Here is a 9,775-nt window from a genome sequence, read left to right on the forward strand (position 1 = left end):
ATTCCTTACTGTAATCCCCACTGATGATCCTCATTCTTTGACGAAACCTCTCCTCCCACCCCCCCCCACATAATCTCCTCTTCCCTTATTTTATCCTTCTCCATGTTATGTGTTGACTTTTTATTTATTAAAGTATTAATGTGTTTGTTTATGCATTTCCTATCATAAATCTATGGACTAAAATTATTTTTTGAATGGCAAACTGGATGGCTAAATGAATTTTTTCATGTTTTTGTTGCAAAATATCTACTTCTATAAACGGTGAATATGCTCTATTAAAAGAATACTTCTCACTGGAGTTAGGTGAAGCCTCCATGTGGTTTTTATTTGTGTTTCTCTAACAGCTTGGGAGCCTGAGCATTTTCATATATCTTTAACCATTTGATTTAGTTCTTTAGAAATAAAAACCATATGAAGGTTCCACCTAACACCAGTGAGATTGGCCTACATTTGAAATACAATACCCGCTGGCATGGATGTGGGGGAAAAGTACTCTACCTCACTGTTGGTGGAGTATGGGCTAGAATAGCTACTATGGAAGTCAGTATGAAGAGTGCTCAGAAAACTGAAAATTGATCTACCATTGGATCCAGCTATCTCACTACTGGGAATATATCCAAAGGAAGTGAAATCTGCATGTAAGAAAGTTTCCTGAAGCCCTATTTTTATAGCAGCACAATCCAAAATAGTGAAGACGTGGGAGCAACCCAGATGCCTATTGAAACAGGAATGTATAAAGAAACTGTGGTTCATCTAGTCCATGGAATACCACTCAGACATTAAAAAGAATAAAATTCTACCACATGCAACAAAATAGTCGCAACAGGAGACCTTTACGCTCAATGAAATAAATCAATCCCCCAAAGACAAATATCATATGTTCTCTCTGTTAGAAGGCAACCTTCATACAAAATACAAAGCAAATAGACACATAGGTGAACATGTATACACATAGATTCTTATAGATGTTTGTGTAATAGAGGCTAGCATATGGGGAAGTGAAGATATACTGCAGCATGCATCTCCTGAATAAAAGGAAGACTCACAATAAAACTGCTAAATATACCTTGACAATAGGATAGTAGATCTCCTAGCATTACCAATCCCCACAGTTCCATGATACAGGTATATAGGAGAATTTTGGACTTATGTCTGTTGCTGAAGGACTATGCTATTGTAATAATATGGAGGAAAAGTGTGTGGGAGGAGAGAATGGGGAAGGGAGCAAATAGAGGTAGAGGGAGGAATCCCTACACCTACAAAACTGTATCATGGACAGTAATAAGAGAAAACCGAGTATTTTTGGTTTATTGGCTTGAGGTCTTTGCTGCTTCCAGTTTTCCTGCTAGACTGTAACAATATTTTTACTTTCTAGGTTTTTGTTATCTATGTTATCTCCTTCACATGTGTTGCCATGTGCAAAATGCACAAGTAGGGATTACTAGCCCAGGAATTGTCAAAATTGAGATTAGTATGTAATTGTATCTTGTTGATTCTGAACAAAATTGCAAGTTACCCCTGTCTTGGTATTGTATCAAACATTTATTGCATTGACATGTGCTCATAAAAATGTGACAAACAAAACTATTAAGAATTGTACATTTTCACTGGCAAATTCTCTGTTACATACCAATAAGCCAGTGTTGTAAAAACCTGACAATCTTAAGCTACCTAGAAAATATTAGACACAAATTAGTTTTCTTTTCCCTAAGAGCTTCCACATGCACTTTGCTTCAGTGAGAGCGATGATCTTCTTTGCCAAGTGATTCTAAGAGCAAACACTTTCCCAATAACACTGGGTAGCAAAATCAATAGCAGATTTAAATACTTGGAAGATAGAAATTACAAATTTTAAATTAGAGTTCATTGACAACCTAACATAATATCATTAATTAATTTTGATAGATGTCTAATGTAGTTATGTTTCTTGTACCTTTCTCAGCTATGAGTCAGAAAAAATAGAAATTATGTTTATGATATGATATCCTTTTACTCTCTCACTCAACAATGTCACATTTACGGAAATGTAATGAGATACTCTGTCTTTTAGAATCTTTTTTGGCATGGTCATTAAAATTAAAATAACTTTTTCAGGGATTTGATTAGGATTATGTATTCTTAATACCATTTTATGGCTAATACAGGGATGTACTGATGCATAGTTTTACTGTTAAGGATGATTAGGAATTAAAAAATAATTCTAAGGTGCCCTTCAGTGTTCTAGAAGATGTAGCATACCTAAGTAAGTTTTCATTGAGAAAATTATATCTATGCTATCCCCACTTATCCTTGAAAGAAAACAAAGGAAAATATGTTGTCTAACAATATGTTGCTATCTCGTGTTTTATCACTTCCTATTTTCTTCAGAATTTCCTTCCATTATCATTTAAAAATGATTTCCCTTGAAACAGAAGTTGAATTATTGCCCTAGAAGCACAAATAATTAAAGGAAAAATTAATGGGATTACATCAAGTTATGAAGCTTTTGCATTGCAAGAGAAACCCTCAATAACACGAAGAGCCAACCCACAGAATCAGATAAAATATGTGCAAACTATGAAATGATAGAATTAATATTAGGAAATGTAAAGAATTCAAGAAAGTCAGTAACAACAAAGTGTCTAGTTAAGAAATGGGCAAAGGACATGACTACATATTTCTCAAAGGATGAAATTCAAATGGCCAACAAACATATGAAAGAAAAAACCAGATTCACTACTCATCAAGGAAACAAAATGGCAAAATCAGTTTTACCATATCCCAGTTATGATCTCTATCATACAGAATTTAAAAAATAATGAATGCAGGCGAGGATGTGGATAAAGAGATACCACAACCCACTGTTGGTGGGAATGTAAACTAACATAACCACTATGGAAGGAAGAATGCAAATTCCTCAGATATCTGAATATAGTTTTACAACATGATCCAGCCATTACACTTGAGTATATACAAATGAAACTACATCAGTATATGAGGGAGTTATCTGCACTACCATGTGTATAACTTCTCAATTCATTATAGGTAAGATATGGAGATAACCTAGATGCCCATTGACTTAAAATTAGATAAAGAAAATGTAGCATTTATATAACTATGTAGTGCCACTGAGCCATTAAAAAGAAATCTCGTTTTTTTAACTAAATGGTTCCAACAGGAAATCATTAAGCCTAGTGATATCACCCAGTCCCCCAAAGACAAATATCATGTTTTCCCTGATATGTGATAATGCACAGAGTAAAAAAATTGTAATCTATATGAGTATAGATCTTTTTCTATACCCCTGATGAGTAGTAGGATTTTTTTTAACTTGCTATGTGGTAATATCTTTACCTAATGGTGTTAGGTCTGTCATCACAAAGCAAAATGCAAATATGCCATTATGAAAATTAGAGGAAAATAGAAATAAGGAATGGGGGGGCAGGTGGGGAATATGGGCAGAAGGGCAAGTAGGGTGAAAAGTATCATTGTGCTCCTAAATCTGTATCATGAAGTATGTGAAGTTTTTTCACTTTATATAATTTTTTAAAAACCCTCAAAAAATTTATTTTCTAAACAAAGCACTAGTGAATAGCTCTTAAATGTCATCCTCCTTTATAATGTATATCCCTCTTGACATCTGTACTTCAAGTTAAGATTTGTATTAACTATGGATTATTTTCAAAGATTTATTTATTTTTCTTGGCAAGGCAAATTTTACAGGGAGAAGGAGAATCAAAGATAAAGATCTTTCATCATCTGGTTCACTCCCCCAAGCGGTCGCAAAGTTCAGAGCTGAGTTGATCTGAAGTCAGGAGTCAAAAGCTTCTTCCAGGTCTCCTACATGGGTGCAAGGTCCCAAGGCTTTGGGCCATCCTCCACTGCTTTCTCAAACCACAAGCCGGGACTGGATGGGAGGTGGAGTAGCCGGGATTAGAACCAGTGCCAGTGTGGAATCCTGGCACATGCAGGGCAAAAACTTTAGCCACTAGGCTGCCATACTGGGCCTGGCACCAGATTTTTGAGATTCTCAAAATATTCGTTGTCAACTAGTGGGAAGTGAAGCAAAAGTAACATTTGCTTATAATGAGAGTGATTTGAGAAAATCAGCAAAAACTTGCATGGTAAAGTTTCACCAGAGACTTTGTTTCCCTTATCAAAGAAGATACATTTTGGGATATTATTAGGCAATTATTTTATAGTTCTGATTTTGCTTCTTTTGACTTCTTTTTGTTTATTAATCCTAAAAAAAATCTTTACTTAATAATGTCCAAAAGACTGTAATTGTATGGCTAAAATTCTCAGGGCATGCAGTTCTCCAGGAGTGAACTAAATGGTTAGAATCATTACTTACAAAAGTGTCCTAAATTTGATGGAGCTGAAGTTGAGAAATAAAGTGTATATATTGTACTCACATCTTTCGTATTGTTTTTAAACCCGACACTCATAGAGACACATGCTGAAAGAGCCAGGTAGACAGAGCCAGAGTTCCCATGAGCTGGCCCTCTCCCCAGATGTGTGTACTGTCTTCTGGCTTCCAGCTGGGCTGACTCAATCCATGCCTTTCATATGGGTAACAGAAAGCCAGTCACTTGATTGGTAACTGCTGCCTCCCAGGGTATATGATAACAGGAAGTGGGGAAGTATTGAATCCAAGCATGACAATACTCAACATCTTAAATGACATCTTTAAAAAAAGTTTTTAACAAAAAAGATTTCATTTATTACATAGATAGAATTCTAAGAAAATAATTGTACTTCCATGCCTTCTTTCCTCTCTCAATTTCCCCATATTCACCCTTATTTTTAAGTTAAAACCCTATTTTCCATGTACTTCATGATGTTCTTATATATAAGTATATACACATCACTGATGTGTGTATATATATGCACACATATTTTGTATCACATTTTATTGATGTATTTATCCATTCATCACTTAGCTAGATTCCTTATACCGATCATGTTTTATTTTGCAAATAAATGTTTCAATGTGCATTAGGATATAATTGTCAATTTGACATACTAATTTCATTTCCTTCGAATATATACATAACAGCGGGACTGCTGAATCACATGGTAGTTCTATTCTTAATTTTTTTCATAACCCAGCATACTGTTTTCCATAGTGGTTGCGGCAGTTCACATCCCCATTGTCAGCGTCTAAGGGTTTTCTTTTTTCCACAGCCTTGTCACCACTTGTTATTATTTCTGTTCTCTATAATTGGTATTCTAACAGGTGTGAGGTGTTATTTCCGTAAGGGGCTTTTTTTGTTAATTACATATCAGTAAAACTTGAGAAAAGTAAATGGCAATTTTAACATGAATAATGTAAACTTGAGGTATTTTAAATTTGTCCCTTGCCACTCTTTTGCTTGGCACAGTGTTAATTTTGAAGGCAGTGCCCATCTTTTTATATGGTATTTGTGTTTAAAGCAGTTAGATCAGAGTGGATTCCCAAGGACATGTGTTTATCTGTTTTAACATATTTGGGTTTTCTCAAAGTTTCCAATAAGATGATTATTTGGTTTGCCTAACCAAGGCTACCTATTTAGGTATAAGGGATAAGGAGAAGGTGTTTGTTGAGAATAAATGAAGAGGAAAGGAATAAGATACGGGTGAAAATGTTAAAGATTGAATAAACAATAATCATACAAACAGCCTGGATGCTGGTGGGGGGATGTCTAGGGGGAGTAGTGCTGCATTGAGAAAAAGAACATTGAAAAATTCCCTTGCTTTTTCTCGATGTGTTTGCTACAAGAGCATGGGTATCATGAAAATCACTGCCAAATAAAAGACAAAAATTGGAAAAGAAAACACTATTAACATTATCAGTGTGGATATGTTGACTCAGGCAAGTCCACCACTACTGACCATCTGATCTACTAATGTGATGGCGTCAACAAAAGAACCATTGAAATATTCTTTAAGGAGGCTGCTGAGATGTTAAAGGGCTCCTTCAGATATGCCTGGGTCTTGGATAAGCTGAAAGCTGAGTGTGAGCATGGTATAACCATCAACTTGTCCCTGTGGAACTCTGAGACCAGCAGGTATTATGCGACCATCATTGATGCTGCAGAACGCAGAGACTTGATCAAAAACATGATTACAGACACAACTCAGGCTGAGATTGCTGTCCCAATCGCCGCTGCTTGTGTCAGTGAATTTCAATCACATTTCTGTCATGGACAGATCTGTGAGCAAGCCCTGCTGGCTCTTGCACTAGGTGTGAAACAACTTGTTGGTGCTAACAAAATGGATTTCACTGAGTCACCCCACAGCTAGAAGAAATGCAAGCAAATTGTCAAGGAAACCAGCACTTATGCTAAGAAAATTGGCTACAAACCTGACACAGTAGCTTTTGTGCCAATTTCTGTTTGGAACCGTGACAACATGCTGGAGCCAAGTGCTAATCTGGTATAGTTCAAGGCTGGAAAGTCACCCACAAATAGGGAAAGGACAGTGAGAACCACACTGCTGAAGCCCTGGATTTCATCTTCCCATGAACTGGACCAACTGAATGCCAAGCCTCTAAGCCTGTCCCTGCAGGATATCTACAAAACTGGTGATGTTGATGCTGTCCCTGTGTGCCAAGTGAAGGCTGGTGTTCTCAATCTGGCAAGGTCATAGCCTTTGCCCCAGTCAACAACATCACAGCAGGAGAGTCCAGTGAAATTCACCATGAAGCTTTGAGTTAAACTCTTCTTGGAGACAATGTCAATGTCCAGAATGTGCCTGACAAAGATGTCTGTCATGGCAACATTGCTGGGGACAGAGAAATGATCCACCAACAGAAACAGCTAACTTGACTGCTCAGATGGTCATCCTGAACCATTCAAGGGGAGCCAGTGCTGGTTATGCACCTGGACCAAACTGTCAAACGCCTTCTAAGTTTACTAAGCTAAAGGGGAAAAATATTCTGGAAAGAAGCTGAAAGCCAGCCATACATTCTTGAACTCTGATAATATTAACGTTACCATCATTGATATGGTTCCTGGCAAGTCCACATGTACACAGAGTGCTTCTGACTATTTTACTTTGGATAATTTTGATAGCTGGGATATGAGAAAGGCAGTCGTGGGTGTGATCAAAGCAGTGGACAAGAAGGCTGTTGGAGCTGGCATGGTTACCTCTTCTGCCTAGAAAGTTCATAAGGCTAAATTGAATACTATCCCCCAAACCTGCTAGCCTGCATTGGAAGAACAATCTCAGAACTATTTATCTCAATTGGTCACTTAATTTTAATAGCAAAAGCCTGGCTGGTGATAATAATGCACTGTAAAACCTTCAGAAGGAAAGAATGTTTTGTGGACCAGTGTGTGTGTGTGTGTGTGTGTGTGGCAGTTTCATATTATTGGTTTTCAAAATCAGTAATTTTAATGGAAACAATAAGATCGAAAATATGTTGCAGAATTTTGAGATCCATTAAAAGAATTGAATTTAAAAAAAAAAAAAAAAAGGAAAAACTCCCTTACTATTCCAGGGAACTAAAATAAATTATGTATATTGTCAAGGTAAGAAATTTACTCAGGTAAGAACTGTGGCAATTGTAAACTGTCACCTGTGACTGATTCGTAGGCTAAGCAAAACGAAAACTCAGAAAGCTACGGCAAAATCATACAGTGAGTGTCCAACACAGAGCCACTCGAAGAACAGGAAGCCCTGCCCTGCCCTGCCCTTCCCTGCCCTGCCCTGCCCTGCCCTTCCCTGCCCTGCCCTGCCCTGCCCTTCCCTTCCCTTCCCTTCCCTTCCCTTTCCTGTCTCCCTTTCTCTCTTCTTTTTCTTTTTCCTTAATTGCTATCTATCTTTACTCTTTATTAATTTTTTTCTTCTCCGTGTGATTAAAGAAATATCTACGAAACCACTAAAGGACCAAAATCCACAGGAATAGAGAACTCAAAGCCTACAAATAACAAATAAGCCATTTGGAAAAAAAAATATATATATATAAATCACTGAATAAAACCAAAGCTACAACTCACAGGAAAGACATAATAAATTCTGAGAGGGGAGGGAAGATCTGATGGTGAGAATTAGCAAAATATAATATTAAATTTCTAATTCTGAACTACATATTCTGAGATATTCAAATATAAGAAAATTTGGCTCATACTAAGGAAAAATGAGTTGCATAAACTATCTTTGAGGAGCCACAGAAGTGGAATTTTGAACTAAACTGAGTCAACAGTCTTTTTATTTTTTTTAACAAAAAACATTTAATTGTTGGCAAGGCTAAGTCACGAAGGAGAGACAGAGAAAGCTTATCCATTGAATGTTTACTCCATAAAATGCTTGTAACAGCCAGATGTAGGACAGGTCAATCTCATAAAGAAAGAACTCAATCTGGATTTCCTACATGGATGTCAGGAACTCAAACATTTGGATTACCATATGGTGTTTCTCATTTGCATTAACAGGAAACTGCATTAAAAGTGAACATGAGACTAGATCCCCGGCACTTCAGTATGGTATACTATTGTGCTAAGCAGTAGCTTACCCTGCTGCACCACAATGCTCATCCCATGTCAACTGCTTAACTATTCTCAGTTTAAAGAAAACTAACAGATAACTGACAGAAACTGAGAGAACAATGTTTCATCAAATGTGGATTATTAGAAAAATGATAAAAGGAATCAAAGAGAAAATGTTGAGCTAATTAAATGAATATATTAGAGGTGTGGGAGCAGAATAGGAAAACAGAAGAGTTAGTATGTATATCTACAGAGATAGCCTAATAAAATTATTATGTTTGAAGAATAGGAACAAAAATAATGAGGAAAAAATTATGACATCCTGCGGTACTCATTCCAGGACAAGCTGTTGATTATTAACACACTTGTGTGTATTCTTCCAAATTCTCCAAAGAAAATGAAGGCAATAGAACATTTAATAATACTGCAAATAATGACCATAGAGATGTGGCGATTTATAACATACAATGTGTCTTAAAATTAATTATTTCTTGTCGTACTAAACACCTCAACTAGTCAGGCTAGATAAAATTATTCCTTTGTATAAACTATTGCTCTATTGACATTGACATTGACATTCTAGACTGTATGCTTTTTATTTTTACACGTCTATAAAAAATACTTTCACAGGAATGAAATATATTCTCCCACTTGACTTTGAAAACATGAGCAATAAAAAGATGAAAAAGATGTCAGATGAAATAGCACACAGAAAATCCTGTTTTCTAGAATTTTTACCTTAACTGTGTCCTGCCTCATATGAACCGCATTTCTTAGTAGTTTCTGCATCGGGATCAGTTATAACGGAATATAAGGAAGGCATTGACTCCAATGAGAAGATCTGAGGTTAAAAAGAAAAATTACTATCTTGTAACTTTGCCTTTTTACACATGCATGTAAAAGAAAGAAATGAGGTGAGACAAAACAAAAACATCCTCATGCCACAGTTCCTGTTCTCTGTCCTAGGTATATAATCATTCAAAACAGTCACTTAATGTATTCTGATAGCTTTCACTGCTTACCTCCCAATTATCCTGACACAGAGAAATATAGTAGAATGTGACTATGGATTTATGCAAGTATAATTTAGTCTCATTGTTAAACACGTAGTTTTCAAATTTGAGAGGACAGCAAATACAACACCGAAATGCAAATATTAGAGAAGGGACACTACTTGCAACAAATCAAAAGTAGGCTTTGTGGTTCAGTAAGAAAAAGTGATGGAAATATCATAATGCTACCTCATTGCATACAATAAACTTATAAACTACCAACACTCAGTGTATTATTCTTCTTTCATTAACATCCTTTTATGTAAAGTTTGG

The 9,775-nt window shown here is 36.2% G+C and overlaps 1 pseudogene; it reads left to right on the top strand.

Moving 5' to 3' along the window:
* The first annotated feature begins 5,888 nt into the window (after positions 1-5,888).
* Positions 5,889-7,122, top strand: LOC101519041 (elongation factor 1-alpha 1-like; annotated as a pseudogene).
* The last annotated feature ends 2,653 nt before the right edge of the window (positions 7,123-9,775 follow it).

Source organism: Ochotona princeps, chromosome X (assembly GCF_030435755.1).
Source record: "Ochotona princeps isolate mOchPri1 chromosome X, mOchPri1.hap1, whole genome shotgun sequence".
In the NCBI taxonomy this organism is placed as follows: domain Eukaryota; kingdom Metazoa; phylum Chordata; class Mammalia; order Lagomorpha; family Ochotonidae; genus Ochotona; species Ochotona princeps.